A 19050-nucleotide genomic window follows, 5' to 3' on the forward strand; every position below is an offset into this window, starting at 1 on the left:
TATTCCTTGGACATACACATTGACGATGAATCACTGAAATTACATCGGAATTAAATACAAAAGGAACAATGAAGCCTTAAGTACAAGAATAGAGACTTCTTACAGTCGGTGATTTGAGCATTCCCTGTGAGGAAAGTATTAGTTTCCGATACACCACTGCAGGTTCAATGTATACCTTGGACATACACATTGACGATGAAACACTGAAATTACATGGCAATTAAATACAAAAGGCACAATGCCACCTTAAGTGCAAGAATAGAGACTCTTCTTACAGTCGGTGCTTTGAGCATTCCCTGTGAGACCAGTATTAGTTTTCGATACACCACTGCAGGGTCAATGTATTCCTTGGACCTTCGCATTGATGATGAAACACAGAAATCGCATCGGAATAAATACAAAAGGCACAATGGCGCCTTAAGTACAAGAATAGAGACTCTTCTTACAGTCGGTGCTTTGTGCATTCCCTGTGAGACCAGTATTAGTATCCGATACACCACTGAAGGTTCAATGTATTCCTTGGACATACACATTGACGATGAATCACTGAAATTACATCGGAATTAAATACAAAAGGAACAATGAAGCTTTAAGTACAAGAATAGAGACTTCTTACAGTCGGTGATTTGAGCATTCCCTGTGAGGAAAGTATTAGTTTCCGATACACCACTGCAGGTTCAATGTATACCTTAGACATACACATGGACGATGAAACACTAAAGTTACATCGGAATTAAATATAAAAGCCACAATGCCACCCTAAGAGCAAGAAGAGTGTTGCTTCTAACAGGCTGTGCCTTGATCCTTTCCTGTGAGACCAGTATTAGTTTGCGATACACCACTGCAGGTTCAATGTATTCCTTGCACCTACACATTGACGAAGAAACACAGAAATCGCATCGGAATTAAATACAAAAGGCACAATGCCGCCTTAAGTACAAAAATAGAGACTGTTCTTACTGTCGGTGTTTTGAGCATTGCCTGTGAGACCAGTATTAGTTTCCGACACACCACTGCAAGATCAGTGTATTCCTTGGACCGTCACATTGACGATGAAACGCAGAAATCGCATCGGAATTAATTACAAAAGGCACAATGCCGCCTTAAGTACAAGAAGAGTGAGACTTCTAAGAGTCTGTGCTTTGATCCTTTATGGTGATACCAGTATTAGTTTCCGATACACCACTGCAGGTTCAATATATTCCTTGGACCTTCAAATTGACGATGAAACACATAAATCGCATCGGAATTAAATACAAAAGAACAATGCCTCCTTAAGTACAAGAATAGAGACTCTTCTTACAGTCGGTGCCATGAGCATTCCCTGTGAGACCAGTAATAGTTTCCGATACACCACTGCAGGTTCAAAGTATTCCTTGGAAATACACATTGATGATGAAACACTGAAATTACATCAGAATTAAATATAAAGGGCACAATGACGCCTTAAGTGCAAGAAGAGTGAGACTTCTTAGAGGCTGTGCTTTGATCCTTTCCTGTGAGACCAGTATTAGTTTCCGATACACAGCTGCAGGTTCAATGTATTCCTTGGTCCATCACATTGACGATGAAACACAGAAATCGCATCGGAATTTAATACAAAATGCACAGTACCGCATTAAGTACAATAATAGAGACTCTTCTTACAGTCGGTGCTTTGAGCATTCCCTGTGAGACCAGTATTAGTTTCCGATACACCACTGCAGGTTCAATGTATTCCTTGGACCTTCACATTGACGATGAAATACAGAAATCGCATCGGAATTAAATACAAAAGGCACAATGCCGCCTTACGTACAAGAATAGAGACACTTCTTACAGTCGGTGTCTTCAGCATTCCCTGTGAGATCAGTATTAGTTTCCGATACACCACTGCAGGTTCAAAGTAATCCTTTGACATACACATTGATGATGAATCACTGAAATTACATCGGAATTAAATACAAAGGGCACAATGACGCCTCAAGTGCAAGAAGAGAGAGATTTTTTTGAGTCTGTGTTTGATCCATTCCTGTGAGACCAGTATTAGTTTCCGATACACCACTGCAGCTTCAATGTATTCCTTGGGCCTTCACATTGACGATGAAACACAGAGATGGCATTGGAATTAAATAAAAAAGGCACAATGCCGCCTTAAGTACAAGAATAGACACGCTTCTTACAGTCGTTGCTTTAAGCATGCCCTGTGAGACCAGTATTAGTTTCCGATACACCACTGCAGGTTGCATGTATTCCGTGGAGCTTCACATTGGCGATGAAACACAGAAATCGCATCGGAATTAAATACAAAAGGCACAATGCCGCCTTAAGTACAAGAATACAGACTCTACTTACAGTCGGTGCTTTGAGCATTCCCTGTGAAACCAGTATTAGTTTCCGATACACCACTGCAGGTTCAATGTATTCCTTGGACATACACATTGACGATGAGACACTGAAATTACATCGGAATCAAATACAAAGGGCACAAAGACCCCTTAAGTACAAGAAGAGTGAGACTTCTTAGGGTCTGTGCTTTGATCCTTACCTGAGAGACCAGTATTAGCTTCTGATACACCACTGCACGTTCAATGTATTCCTTGGCCCTTCATATTGACGATGAAACACTGACGTCGCATCGGAATTAAATACAAAAGGCACAATGCCGCCGTAAGTACAAGAAAAGAGACTCTTCTTACAGTCGGTGCTTTGAGCATTCCCTGTGAGACTTCTATTAGTGTCGGATACACCACTGCAGGTTCAATGTATTCCTTGGACATACACATTGACGATGAACACTGAAATTACGTCGTAATTAAATATGAAAGGCACAAATCCGCCTTAAGTGCAAGAAGAGTGAGACTTCTTAGAGACTCTGCTTTGATCCTTTCCTGTGAGACCAGTATTAGTTTCCGATACACTACTGCAGGTCCAATGTATTCCCTGGACCTTCACATTGACGATAAAACACAGAAATCGCAACGGAATTAAATACAAAATTCACAATGCCGCCTTAAGGACAAGAATAGAGACTCTTCTTACAGTCGGTGCTTTGAGCATTCCCTATGAGAGCAGTATTAGTTTCCGATACACCACTGCAGGCTCAATGTATTCCTTGGACCTTCACATTGGCGATGAAACACAGAAATCCCATCGGAATTAAATACAAAAGGCACAATGCCGCCTTAAGTACATGAATAGAAACTCTTCTTGCAGTCGGTGCTTTGAGCATTCCCTGTGAGACTAGTATTAGTTACCGATACACCACTGCAGTTTCAGTGTATTTCTTGGACCTTCAAATTGACGATGAATCACAGAATTGGCATCGGAATTAAATACAGAAGGCACAATGCCGATTTAAGTACAAGAATAGACACTCTTCTTACAGTCGATGATTCGAGCATTCCCTGTGGGACCAGTACTAGTTTCCGATACACCACTGCAGGTTGAATGTATTCCTTGGACCTTCAAATTGACGATGAAACACAGACATCGCACAGGAATTAAATACAAAAGGCACAATGCCGCCTTAAGTACAAGAATACAGACACTACTTACAGTCGGTGCTTTGAGCATTGCCTGTGAGACCAGTATTAGTTTCCGATACAGCACTGCAGCTTCAATGTATTCCTTGGACCTTCACATTGACGATGAAACACAGAAATCGCATCGGAATTAAATACAAAAGGCACAATGCCGCCTTAAGTGCAAGTATAAAGTCCCTTCTTACAGTCGGTGCTTTGAGCAATCCCTGTGAGACCAGTATTAGTATCCGATACACCACTGCAGGTTCAATGTGTTCCTTGGACATACACATTGACGATGAATCACTGAAATTACATCGGAATTAAATACAAAAGGAACAATGAAGCCTTAAGTACAAGAATAGAGACTTCTTACTGTTGGTGATTTGAGCATTCCCTGTGAGAAAAGTATTTGTTTCCGATACACCACTGCAGGTTCAATGTATCCCTTAGACATACACATGGACGATGAAACACTAAAGTTACATCGGAATTAAATATAAAAGCCACAATGCCACCTTAAGAGCAAGAAGAGTGTTACTTCTTACAGGCTGTGCCTTGATCCTTTCCTGTGAGACCAGTATTAGTTTCCGATACACCACTGCAGGTTCAATGTATTCCTTGCACCTTCACATTGACGAAGAAACACAGAAATCGCATCGGAATTAAATACAAAAGGCACAATGCCGCCTTAAGTACAAGAATAGAGACTGTTCTTACTGTCGGTGTTCTGAGCATTGCCTGTGAGACCAGTATTAGTTTCCGATACACCACTGCAGGTTCAATGTATTCCTTGGACCTTCAAATTGACGATGAAACACATAAATCGCATCGGAATTAAATACAAATGGAACAATGCCTCCTTAAGTACAAGAATAGAGACTCTTCTTACAGTCGGTGCCTTGAGCATTCCCTGTGAGACCAGTAATAGTTTCCGATACACCACTGCAGGTTCAAAGTATTCCTTGGAAATACACATTGATGATGAAACACTGAAATTACATCAGAATTAAATATAAAGGGCATAATGACGCCTTAAGTGCAAGAAGATAGAGACTTCTTAGAGGTTGTGCTTTGATCCTTTCCTGTGAGGCCAGTATTAGTTTCCGATACACAGCTGCAGGTTCAATGTATTCCTTGGTAAATCACATTGACGATGAAACACAGAAATCGCCTCGGAATTAAATACAAAATGCACAATGCCGCATTAAGTACAAGAATAGAGACTCTTCTTACAGTCGGTGCTTTGAGCATTCCCTGTGAGACCAGTATTAGTGTCCGATACCCCACTGCTGGTTCAATGTATTCCTTGGACATACACACTGACGATGAAACACTGATATTACATCGGAATTAAATACAAAAGGCACAATGCCGACTTAGGTGCAAGAATAGAGACTCTTCTTACATTCGGTGCTTTTAGCATTCCCTGTGATACCAGTATTAGTTACCGATACACCACTGCCGGTTCAATGTATTCCTTCGACCTTCACATTGACGATGAAACACAGAAATCGCATCGGAATTAAATACAAAAGGCCCAATGCCGCCATAAGTACAAGAATACTGACTCTTCTTACAGTCGGTGCTTTGAGCATTCCCTGTGAGACCAGTATTAGCTTCCGATACACCACTGCAGGTTCGATGTATTCCTTGGACATTCACATTCACGATGAAACACTGAAATTACATTGGAATTAAATACAAAAGGCACAATGCCGCCTTAAGTACAAGAACACAGACTCTTCTTACAGTCTGTGCTCTGAGCATTCCCTATGAGACCAGTATTAGCTTCCGATACACCACTGCAGGTTCAATGTATTCCTTGGACCTTCACATTGACGATGAAACACAGAAATCGCATCGGAATTAAATACAAAGGGCACAATGCCGCCTTAAGTACAAAAATAGAGACTCCTCTTACAGTCGTTGCTTTGAGCATTCCCTGTTAAACCGGTATTAGTTTCCGATACACCACTGCAGGTTCATTGTATTCCTTGGACCTTCACATTGACGATGAATCACAGAAATCGCATCGGAATTTAATACACAAGGCACAATGCCGCCTACATCTACATCTACATCTACATTGATACTCCGCAAGCCACCCAACGGTGTGTGGCGGAGGGCACCTTACGTGCCACTGTCATTACCTCCCTTTCCTGTTCCAGTCGCGTATGGTTCGCGGGAAGAACGACTGTCTGAAAGCCTCCGTGCGCGCTCTAATCTCTCTAATTTTACATTCGTGATCTCCTCGGGAAGTATAAGTAGGGGGAAGCAATATATTCGATACCTCATCCAGAAACGCATCCTCTCGAAACCTGGCGAGCAAGCTACACCGCGATGCAGAGCGCCTCTCTTGCAGAGTCTGCCACTTGAGTTTATTAAACATCTCCGTAACGCTATCACGGTTACCAAATAACCCAGTGACGAAACGCGCCGCTCTTCTTTGGATCTTCTCTATCTCCTCCGTCAACCCGACCTGGTACGGATCCCACACTGATGAGCAATACTCAAGTATAGGTCGAACGAGTGTTTTGTAAGCCACCTCCTTTGTTGATGGACTACATTTTCTAAGCACTCTCCCAATGAATCTCAACCTGGTACCCGCCTTACCAACAATTAGTTTTATATGATCATTCCACTTCAAATCGTTCCGTACGCATACTCCCAGATATTTTACTGAAGTAACTGCTACCAGTGTTTGTTCCGCTATCGTATAATCATACAATAAAGGATCCTTCTTTCTATGTATTCGCAATACATTACATTTGTCTATGTTAAGGGTCAGTTGCCACTCCCTGCACCAAGTGCCTATCCGCTGCAGATCTTCCTGTATTTCACTACAATTTTCTAATGCAGCAACTTCTCTGTATACTACAGCATCATCCGCGAAAAGCCGCATGGAACTTCCGACACTATCTACTAAGTCATTTATATATATTGTGAAAAGCAATGGTCCCATAACACTCCCCTGTGGCACGTCAGAGGTTACTTTAACGTCTGTAGACGTCTCTCCATTGAAAACAACATGCTGTGTTCTGTTTGCCAAAAACTCCTCAATCCAGCCACACAGCTGGTCTGATATTCCGTAGGCTCTTACTTTGCTTATCAGGCGACAGTGCGGAACTGTATCGAACGCCTTCCGGAAGTCAAGAAAAATAGCATCTACCTGGGAGCCTGTATCTAATATTTTCTGGGTCTCATGAACAAATAAGGCGAGTTGGGTCTCACACGATCGCTGTTTCCGGAATCCATGTTGATTCCTACATAGTAGATTCTGGGTTTCCAGAAATGACATGATACGCGAGCAAAAAACATGTTCTAAAATTCTACAAGAGATCGACGTAAGAGATATAGGTCTATAGTTTTGCGCATCTGCTCGACGACCCTTCTTGAAGACTGGGACTATCTGTGCTCTTTTCCAATCATTTGGAACCCTCCGTTCCTCTAGAGACTTGCGGTACACGGCTGTTAGAAGGGGGGCAAGTTCTTTCGCGTACTCTGTGTAGAATCGAATTGGTATCCCGTCAGGTCCAGTGGACTTTCCTCTATTGAGTGATTCCAGTTGCTTTTCTATTCCTTGGACACTTATTTCGATGTCAGCCATTTTTTCGTTTGTGCGAGGATTTAGAGAAGGAACTGCAGTGCGGTCTTCCTCTGTGAAACAGCTTTGGAAAAAGGTGTTTAGTATTTCAGCTTTACGCGTGTCATCCTCTGTTTCAATGCCATCATCATCCCGTAGTGTCTGGATATGCTGTTTCGAGCCACTTACTGATTTAACGTAAGACCAGAACTTCCTAGGATTTTCTGTCAAGTCGGTACATAGAATTTTACTTTCGAATTCAATGAACGCTTCACGCATAGCCCTCCTTACGCTAACTTTGACATTGTTTAGCTTCTGTTTGTCTGAGAGGTTTTGGCTGCGTTTAAACTTGGAGTGAAGCTCTCTTTGCTTTCGCAGTAGTTTCCTAACTTTGTTGTTGTACCACGGTGGGTTTTTCCCGTCCCTCACAGTTTTACTCGGCACGTACCTGTCTAAAACGCATTTTACGATTGCCTTGAACTTTTTCCATAAACACTCAACATTGTCAGCGTCGGAACAGAAATTTTCGTTTTGATCTGTTAGGTAGTCTGAAATCTGCCTTCTATTACTCTTGCTAAACAGATAAACCTTCCTCCCTTTTTTTATATTCCTATTAACTTCCATATTCAGGGATGCTGCAACGGCCTTATGATCACTGATTCCCTGTTCTGTACATACAGATTCGAAAAGTTCGGGTCTGTTTGTTATCAGTAGGTCCAATATGTTATCTCCACGAGTCGGTTCTCTGTTTAATTGCTCGAGGTAATTTTCGGATAGTGCACTCAGTATAATGTCACTCGATGCTCTGTCCCTACCACCCGTCCTAAACATCTGAGTGTCCCAGTCTATATCTGGTAAATTGAAATCTCCACCTAAGACTATAACATGCTGAGAAAATTTATGTGAAATGTATTCCAAATTTTCCCTCAGTTGTTCTGCCACTAATGCTGCTGAGTCGGGAGGTCGCTAAAAGGAGCCAATTATTAACCTAGTTCGGTTGTTTAGTGTAACCTCCACCCATAATAATTCACAGGAACTATCCACTTCTACTTCACTACAGGATAAACTACTACTAACAGCGACGAACACTCCACCACCGGTTGCATGCAATCTATCCTTTCTAAACACCGTCTGTACCTTTGTAAAAATTTCGGCAGAATTTATCTCTGGCTTAAGCCAGCTTTCTGTACCTATAACGATTTCAGCTTCAGTGCTTTCTATCAGCGCTTGAAGTTCCGGTACTTTACCAACGCAGCTTCGACAGTTGACAATTACGATACCGATTGCTGCACGGTCCCCGCATGTCCTGACTTTGCCCCGCACCCGTTGAGGCTGTTGCCCTTTCTCTACTTGCCCAAGGCCATCTAACCTAAAAAACCGCCCAGCCCACGCCACACAACCCCTGCTACCCGTGTAGCCGCTTGTTGCGTGTAGTGGACTCCTGACCTATCCAGCGGAACCCGAAACCCCACCCCCTAAAGTGCAAGAGTAGAGATTCTTCTTACAGTCTGTGCTTTGAGCATTCCCTGTCAGACCAGTATTAGTTTCCGATACACCACTGCAGGTTCAATGTATTCGTTGGACATACACATTGACGATGAAACACTGAAATTACATCGGAATTAAATACAAAAGGCACAATGCCGCCTTAATTGCAAGAAGAATGAGACTTCTTAGAGTCTGTGCTTTGATCCTTTCCTGTGAGACCAGTATTAGTTCCGATACACCACTGCACGTTCAATGCATTCCTTGGACCGTCACATTGAATATGAAAGACAGAAATTGTATCGGAATTAAACTCAAAAGGCATTAAGCCACCTTAAGTACAAGAATACAGACTCTTCTTACAGTCGGTGCTTTGAGCATTAACGGTGAGACCTGTATTAGTTTGCGATACACCACTGCAGATTCAATGTATTCCTTGGAGCTTCACATTGACGATGAAACACTGAAATCGCATCGGAATTAAATACAAAAGGCACAATGCCGCCTTACGTGAGGGAGTAGAGACTCTTCTTACAGTCGTTGCTTTGAGCATTCCCTGTGAGACAAGTATTAGTTTCCGATACACCAGTGCAGGTTCAATGTATTCCTTGGACCTTCACATTGACGATGAAGCACAGAAATCTCATCGGAATTAAATACAATAGGGACAATGCCGCCTTAAGTGCATGAAGAGTGCGACTTCTTAGAGTCTGTGCTTTGATCCTTCCCTGTGAGACCAGTATTAGTTTCTGATACACCACTGCAGGTTCAATGTATTCCTTGGACCTTCACATTGACGATGAATCACAGAAATCGCCTCGGAATTTAATACAAAAGGCACAATGCCGCCTTAAGTGCAAGAGTAGAGACTCTTCTTACAGTCGATGTTTTGAGCATTCCCTGTGAGACCAGTATTAGTTTCTGATACACCACTGCAGGTTCAATGTATTCCTTGGACCTTCACATTGACGATGAATCACAGAAATCGCCTCGGAATTTAATACAAAAGGCACAATGCCGCCTTAAGTGCAAGAGTAGAGACTCTTCTTACAGTCGATGTTTTGAGCATTCCCTGTGAGACCAGTATTAGTTTCCGATACACCACTGCAGGTTCAATGTATTCCTTAGACCTTCACACTGACGATGAAACACAGAAATCGCATCGGAATTAAATACAAAAGGAACAACGCCGCCTTAAGTGCAAGAAGAGTGAGACTTCTTAGAGTCTGTGCTTTTATCCTTTCCTGTGAGACCAGTATTGGTTTCCGATACACCACTGCAGGTTCAATGTATTCCTTGGGCATTCACATTGACGATCAAACACTGAAATTACATTGCAATTAAATACAAAAAGCACAATGCCGCCTTAATTGCAACAAGAGTGAGACTTCTTAGAGTCAGTGCTTTGATCCTTTCCTGTGAGACCAGTATTGGTTTCCGATACACCACTGCAGGTTCAATGTATTCCTTGGACCTTCACATTGACGAAGAAACACAGAAATCGCATCGAAATTAAATACAAAAGGCACAAAGCCGTCTTAAGTACAGGAATATAGACTCTTCTTACAGTCGGTGCTTTGAGCATTCCCTGTGAGACCAGTATTACTTTCTGATACACCACTGCAGGTTCAATGTATTCCGTGGACATACACAATGACGATGAAACACTGAAATTACATCGGAATTAAATACAAAGGACACAATGCCGCCTTAATGCAAGAAGAGTGAGACTTCTTAGAGTCCATTCTTTGATACTTTCCTGAGAGACCAGTATTAGTTTCTGATACACCACTGCAGGGTCAATGTATTCCTTGGACATACACATTGACGATGAAACACTGAAATTACATCGGAATTAAATACAAAAGGCACAATGCCGCCTTAAGTACAAGAACACAGACTCTTCTTACAGTCTGTGCTCTGAGCATTCCCTGTGAGAAAAGTATTAGCTTCCGATACACCACTGCAGGTTCAATGTATTCCTTGGACATTTACATTGACGATGAAACACAGAAATCGCATCGGAATTAAATACAAAAGGCACAATGCTGCCTTAAGTACAAAAATAGATACTCCTCTTACAGTCGGTGCTTTGAGCATTCCCAGTTAATCCAGTATTAGTTTCCGATACACCACTGCAGGTTCAATGTATTCCTTGGATATACACATTGACGATGAAACACTGAAATTACATCGGAATTAAATACAAAAGGCACAATGCCGCCTTAATTGCAAGAAGAGTGAGACTTCTTAGAGTCGGTGCTTTGATTCTTTCCTGTGAGCCCAGTATTAGTTCCGATACACCACTGCACGTTCAATGCATTCCTTAGACCGTCACATTGAATACGAAAGACAGACATCGTATCGAAATTAAACTCAAAAGGCACTAAGCCGCCTTAACTACAAGAATACAGACTCTTCTTACAGTCGGTGCTTTGAGCATTCCCTGTGAGAACTGTATTAGTTTGCGATACACCACTGCAGGTTCAATGTATTCCTTGGACCTTCACATTGACGATGAAACACAGAAATCGCATCGGAATTAAATACAAAAGGCACAATGCCACCTTACGTACAAGAATAGAGACTCTTCTTACAGTCGGTGCTATGAGCATTCCCTGTGAGACCAGTATTAGTTTCCGATACACCACTGCAGGTTCAATGTATTCCTTGGACCTTCACATTGACGATGAAACACAGAAATCTCATCGGAATTAAATACAAAAGGGACAATGCCGCCTTAAGTGCAAGAAGAGTGAGACTTCTTAGAGTCTGTGCTTTGATCCTTCCCTGTGAGACCAGTATTAGTTTCTGATACACCACTGCAGGGTCAATGTATTCCTTGGACATACACATTGACGATGAAACACTGAAATTACATCGGAATTAAATACAAAAGGCACAATGCCGCCTCAATTGCAAGAAGAGTGAGACTTCTTAGAGTCTGCGCTTTGATCATTTCCTGTGAGACCAGTATTAGTTTCCGATACACCACTGCAAGTTCAATGCATTCCTTGGACCGTCACATTGAATATGAAAGACAGAAATCGTATCGGAATTAAACTCAAAAGGCACTAAGCCGCCTTAAGTACACGAATACAGACTCTTCTTACAGTCGGTTCTTTGAGCATTCCCTGTGAGACCAGTATTAGTTTCCGATACACCACTGTAGATTCAATGTATTCCTTGGACCTTCACAATGACGATGAAACACAGAAATCGCATCGGAATTAAATACAAAAGGAACAACGCCGCCTTAAGTGCAAGAAGAGTGAGACTTCTTAGAGTCTGTGCTTTGATCCTTTCCTGTGAGACCAGTATTAGTTTCTGATACACCACTGCAGGGTCAATGTATTCCTTGGACCTTCACATTGACGATGAATCACAGAAATCGCATCGGAAATAAATACAAAAGGCACAATGGCGCCTTAAGTACAAGAATAGAGACTCTTCTTACAGTCGGTGCTTTAAGCATTCCCCGTGAGACCAGAATTAGCTTCCGATACACCACTGCAGATTCAATGTATTCCTTGGAGCTTCACATTGACGATGAAACACAGAAATCGCATCGGAATTAAATACAAAAGGCACAATGCCGCCTTAAGTGAGGGAGTAGAGACTCTTCTTACAGTCGTTGCTTTGAGCGTTCCATGTGAGACCAGTATTAGTTTCCGATACACAACTGCAGGTTCAATGTATTCCTTGGGCATTCACACTGACGATCAAACACTGAAATTACATTGGAATTAAATACAAAAAAGCACAATGCCGCCTTAATTGCAAGAAGAGTGAGACTTCTTAGAGTCTATGCTTTGATCCTTTCCTGTGAGACCGGTATTGGTTTCCGATACACCATTCCAGGTTCAATGTATTCCTTGGACCTTCAAACTGACGATGAAACACAGAAATCGCATCGGAATTAAATACAAAATGCACAATGCCGCCTTAAGTACAAGAACACAGACTCTTCTTACAGTCTGTGCTTTGAGCATTCCCTGTGAGACCAGTATAAGTTTCCGATACACCACTGCAGGTTCAATGTATTTCTTGGACTTTCACATTGCCGAAGAGACACAGAAATCGCATCGGAATTAAATACAAAAACCACAATGCCGTCTTAAGTACAAGAATAAAGACTCTTCTTACAGTCGGTGTTTTGAGCATTCCCTGTGAAACCAGTATTAGTTTCCGATACACCACTGCAGGTTCAATGTATTCCTTGGACCTTCACATTGACGATGAAACACAGAAATCGCATCGGAATTAAATACAAAAGGTACAATGCCGTCTTAAGTACAGGAATAGAGACTCTTCTTACAGTCGGTGCTTTGAGCATTCCCTGTGAGACCAGTATTACTTTCTGATACACCACTGCAGGTTCAATGTATTCCGTGGACATACACAATGACGATGAAACACTGAAATTACATCGGAATTAAATACAAAAGACACAATGCCGCCTTAATGCAAGAAGAGTGAGACTTCTTAGAGTCCATTCTTTGATACTTTCTGAGAGTCCAGTATTTGTTTCCGAAACACCACTGCAGGTTCAAAGTATTCCTTGGACCCTCACATTAACGATAAATAACAGAAATTGCATCGGAATTAAATACAAAAGGCACAATGCAGCCTTAAGTCCAAGACTAGAGACTCTTCTTACAGTCGGTGCTTTGAGCATTCCCCGTGAGACCAGTATTAGTTTCCGATACACCACTGCAGATTCAATGTATTCCTTGGAGCTTCACATTGACGATGAAACACAGAAATCGCATCGGAATTAAATACAAAAGGCACAATTCAGCCTTAAGTGAGGGAGTAGAGACTCTTTTTTTTGTCGTTGCTTTGAGCATTCCCTGAGAGACCAGTATTAGTTTCCGATACACCACTGCAGGTTCGATGTATTCCTTCGACATTCTCATTGATGATGAAACACTGAAATTACATTGGAATTAAATACAAAAGGCACAATGCCGCCTTAAGTACAAGAACACAGACTCTTCTTACAGTCTGTGCTCTTAGCATTCCCTGTGAGACCAGTATTAGCTTCCGATACACCACTGCAGTTTCAATGTATTCCTTGGACCTTCACATTGACGATGAAACACAGAAATGGCATCGGAATTAAATACAAAAGGCACAATGCCGCCTTAAGTACAAAAATAGAGACTCCTCTTACAGTCGGTGCTTTGAGCATTCCCAATTAAACCAGTATTAGTTTCCGATACACCACTACAGGTTCATTGTATTCCTTGGACCTTCACACTGACGATGAATCACAGAAATCGCATCGGAATTTAATACAAAAGGCACAATGCCGCCTTAAGTGCAAGAGTAGAGATTCTGCTTACAGTCGGTGCTATGAGCATTCCCTGTCAGACCAGTATTAGTTTCCGATACACCACTGCAGGTTCAATGTATTCCTTGGACATACACATTGACGAAGACACACAGAAATTGCATCGGAATTAAATACAAAAGGCACAATTCCGCATTAAGCACAAGAATAGAGACTCTTTTTACAGTCGGTGCTTTGAGCATTCCCTGTGAGACCAGTATTAGTTTCCGATACTTCACTGCAGGTTCAGTGTAATCCTTGGACTTTCACATCGACGATGAAACACTGAAATGGCATCGGAATTAAATACAAAGGGCGCAATGCCGCCTTAAGTACAAGAATAGACACTCTTCTTACAGTCGGTGCTTTGAGCATTCCCTGTGAGACCAGTATTAGTTTCCGATACACCACTGCAGGTTCAATGTATTCCTTGGACATTCACATTGACGATGAAACACATATATCGCATCGGAATTAATTACAAAAGGCACAATGCCGCCTTAAGTACAAGAATACAGACTCTACTTACTGTCGGTGCTTTGAGCATTCCCTGTGAGACCAGTATTAGTATCCGGTACACCACTTCAGGTTCAATGTTTCCTTGGACATACGCATCGACGTTGAAACACAGAAATGGCATCGGAATTAAATACAAAGTGCACAATGCCGCCTTAAGTACAAGAGTAGACACTCTTCTTACAGTCGATGCTTTGAGCATTCCCTGTGAGAGCAGTATTAGTTTCCGATACACCACTGTAGGTTCAATGTATTCCTTGGACCTTCACATTGACGATGAAACACAGAAATCGCATCGGTAATAAATACAAAAGGCACAATGCCGCCTTAAGTACAAGAATACAGACTCTACTTACAGTCAGTGCTTTGAGCATTCCCTGTGAGACCAGTATTAGTTTCCGATACACCACTGCAGGTTCAATGTATTCCTTGGACGTACACATTGACGACGAAACACTGAAATTACATCGGAATTAAATACAAAAGGAACAATGCCGCCTTAAGTACAAGAATAGTGACTCTTCTTACTGTCGGTGCTTTGAGCATTCCCTGTGAGACCAGTATTAGTTTCCGATACACCACTGCAGGTTCTATGTATTCCTTGGACATACACATTGACGATGAAACACTGAAATTACATCGGAATTAAATACAAAAGGCACAATGCCGCCGTAATTGCAAGAAGAGTGAGACTTCTTAGAGTCTGTGCTTTGATCCTTTCCTGTGAGACCAGTATTAGTTCCGATACACCACTGCACGTTCAATGCATTCCTTGGACCGTCACATTGAATATGAAAGACAGAAATCGTATCGGAATTAAACTCAAAAGGCACTAAGCCGCCATAAGTACAAGAATACAGACTCTTCTTATAGTCGGTGCTTTGAGCATTCGCTGTGAGACCTGTATTAGTTTGCGATACACCACTGCAGGTTCAATGTATTCCTTGGACCTTCACATTGACGATGAAACACAGAAATCGCATCGGAATTAAATACAAAAGGCACAATGCCGTCTTACGTACAAGAATAGAGACTCTTCTTACAGTCGGTGCTTCGAGTATTCCCTGTGAGACCACTATTAGTTTCCGATACACCACTGCAGGTTCAATGTATTTCTTGAACATACACATTGACGATGAAACGCTGAAATTACATCGGAATTAAATACATAGGGCACAATGACGCCTTAAGTGCAAGAAGAGTGAGAGTGCTTAGAGTCTGTGCTTTGATCCTATCCTGTGACACCAGTATTAGTTTCCGATACAACACTGCAGTTTCAATGTATTCCTTGGACCTTCACATTGACGATGAAACACAGAAATCGCATCGGAATTAAATACAAAGGGCAGAATGCCGCCATAAGTACAAGAATAGAGACTCTTCTTACAGTCGGTGGTTTGAGCAGTCCCTGTGAGACCTGTATTAGTTTCCGATAAACCACTGCTGGTTCAATGTACTCCTTGGACCTTCACATTGACGATGAAAAACAGATATCGCATCGGAATTAACTACAAAAGGCACAATGCCGCCTTAACTACAAGAATAGAGACTCTTCTTACAGTCGGTGCTTTGAGCATTCCCTGTGAGACCAGTATTAGTTTCCGATTCACCACTGCAGGTTCAATGTATACCTTGGACCTTCACATTGACGATTATACACAGAAATCGCATCGGAATTAAATACAAAAGGCACAATGCCGCCTTTAGTACAAGAATAGGGACTCTTCTTACACTGGGTGCTTTGAGCATTCCCTGTGAGACCAGTATTACTTTCCGATACACCACTGCAAGTTCAGTGTATTCCTTGGACTTTCACATCGACGATGAACCACAGAAATGGCATCGGAATTAAATACAAAGGGCACAATGCCGCCATAAGTACAAGAATAGACACTCTTCTTACAGTCGGTGCTTTGAGCATTCCCTGTGAGACCAGTATTAGTTTCCGATACACCACTGCAGGTTCAATGTATTCCTTGGACGTACACATTGACGACGAAACTCTGAAATTACATCGGAATTAAATCCAGAAGGAACAATGCCGCCTTAAGTACAAGAATAGAGACTCTTCTTACTGTCGGTGCTTTGAGCATTCCCTGTGAGACCAGTATTAGTTTCCGATACACCACTGCATGTTCTATGTATTCCTTGGAAATACGCATTGACGATGAAACACTTAAATTAAATCGGAATTAAATGCAAAGGGCACAATGACTCCTTAAGTACAAGCAGAGTGAGACTTCTTAGAGTCTGTGTTTTGATCCTTCCCTGTGCAACCCGTATTAGTTTCCGATACGCCACTGCAGGTTCAATGTATTCCTTAGACCTTCACATTGACGATGACACACAGAAATCGCATCGGAATTAAGTACAAAAGGCACAATTCCGCATTAAGTACAAGAATAGAGACTCTTCTTACAGTCGGTGCTTTGAGCATTCGCTGTGAGACCAGTATTAGTTTCCGATACTTCACTGCAGGTTCAGTGTATTCCTTGGACTTTCACATCGACGATGAAACACAGAAATGGCATCGGAATTAAATACAAAGGGCACAATGCCGCCTTAAGTACAAGAATAGACACTCTTCTTACTGTCGGTGCTTTGAGCATTCCCTGTGAGACCAGTATTAGTTTCCGATACACCACTGCAGGTTCAATGTATTCCTTGGACCTTCACATCGACGATGAAACACATAAATCGAATCGGAATTAAATACAAAAGGCACAATGCCGCCTTAAGTACAAGAATACAGACTCTACTTACTGTCGGTGCTTTGAGCATTCCCTGTGAGACCAGTATTAGTATCCGGTACACCACTTCAGGTTCAATGTTTCCTTGGACATACACATCGACGTTGAAACACAGAAATGGCATCGGAATTAAATACAAAGTGCACAATGCCGCCTTAAGTACAAGAGTAGACACTCTTCTTACAGTCGGTGCTTTGAGCATTCCCTGTGAGATCAGTATTAGTTTCCGATACACCACTGTAGGTTCAATGTATTCCTTGGACCTTCACATTGACGATGAAACACAGAAATCGCATCGGAATTAAATACAAAAGGCACAATGCCGCCTTAAGTACAAGAATACAGACTCTACTTACAGTCAGTGCTTTGAGCATTCCCTGTGAGACCAGAATTAGTTTCCGATACACCACTGCAGGTTCAATGTATTGCTTGGACCTACACATTGACGATGAAACACAGAAATGGCATCGGAATTAAATACAAAATGGCACAATGCCACCTAAAGTACAAGAATAGAGACTCTTCTTACAGTCTGTGCTTTGAGCATTCCCGGTGAGACCAGTATTAGTATCCGATACACCACTGCAAGTTCAATCTATTCCTCGGACAAACACATTGACGATGAAACACTGAAATTAGATCGGATTTTAATACAAAAGGAACAATGTCGCCTTAAGTACAAGAATAGAGACTCTTCTTACTGTCGGTGCTTTGAGCATTCTCTGTGGGACCAGTATTAGTTTCCGATACACCACTGCATGTTCAATGTATTCCTTGGAAATACGCATTGACGATGAAACACTGAAATTACATCGGAATTAAATACAAACGGCACAATGACGCCTTAAGTACAAGCAGAGTGAGACTTCTTAGAGTCTGTGTTTTGCTCCTTTCCAGTGTGACCCGTATTAGTTTCCGATACGCCACTGCAGGTTCAATGTATTCCTTGGACCTTATCATTGGCGATTACACACAGAAATCGCATCAGAATTAAATACAAAGGGCACAATGCCGCCTTAAGTACGAGAATAGACACTCTTCTTACAGTCGGTGATTTGAGCATTCCCTGTGAGACCAGTATTAGTTTCCGATACACCACTTTAGGTTCAATGTATTCCTTGGACCTTCACATTGACGATGAAACACAGAAATCGCATCGGAATTAAATACAAAAGGCACAATGCCGCCTTAAGTACAAGAATACAGACTCTACTTACAGTCGGTGCTTTGAGCATTCCTTGTGATACCAGTATTAGTTTCCGATACACCACTGCAGGTCCAATGTATTCCTTGGACCTTCACATTGACGATGAAACGCAGAAATCGCATTGGAATTAAATACAAAGGGCAGAATGCGGCCATAAGTACAAGAATAGAGACTCTTCTTACAGTCGGTGGCTTGAGCAGCCCCTGTGAGACCTGTATTAGTTTCCGATACACCACTGCTGGTTCAATGTACTCCTTGGACCTTCACATTGACGATGAAAAACAGATATCGCATCGGAATTAACTACAGAAGGCACAATGCCGCCTTAACTACAAGAATAGAGACTCTTCTTACAGTCGGTGCTTTGAGCATTCCCTGTGAGACCAGTATTAGTTTCCGATTCACCACTGCAGGTTCAATGTATACCTTGGACCTTCACATTGACGATTATACACAGAAATCGCGTCGGAATTAAATACAAAAGGCACAATGCCGCCTTAAGTACAAGAATAGAGACTCTTCTTACAGTCGGTGCTTTGAGCATTCCCTGTGAGACCAGTATTAGTTTCCGATACACCACTGCAGGTTCAATGTATTCCTTGGACGTACACATTGACGACGAAACACTGAAATTACATCGGAATTAAATACAAAAGGAACAATGCCGC

The sequence above is a fragment of the Schistocerca americana genome, unplaced genomic scaffold (assembly GCF_021461395.2).
Source record: "Schistocerca americana isolate TAMUIC-IGC-003095 unplaced genomic scaffold, iqSchAmer2.1 HiC_scaffold_13, whole genome shotgun sequence".
In the NCBI taxonomy this organism is placed as follows: domain Eukaryota; kingdom Metazoa; phylum Arthropoda; class Insecta; order Orthoptera; family Acrididae; genus Schistocerca; species Schistocerca americana.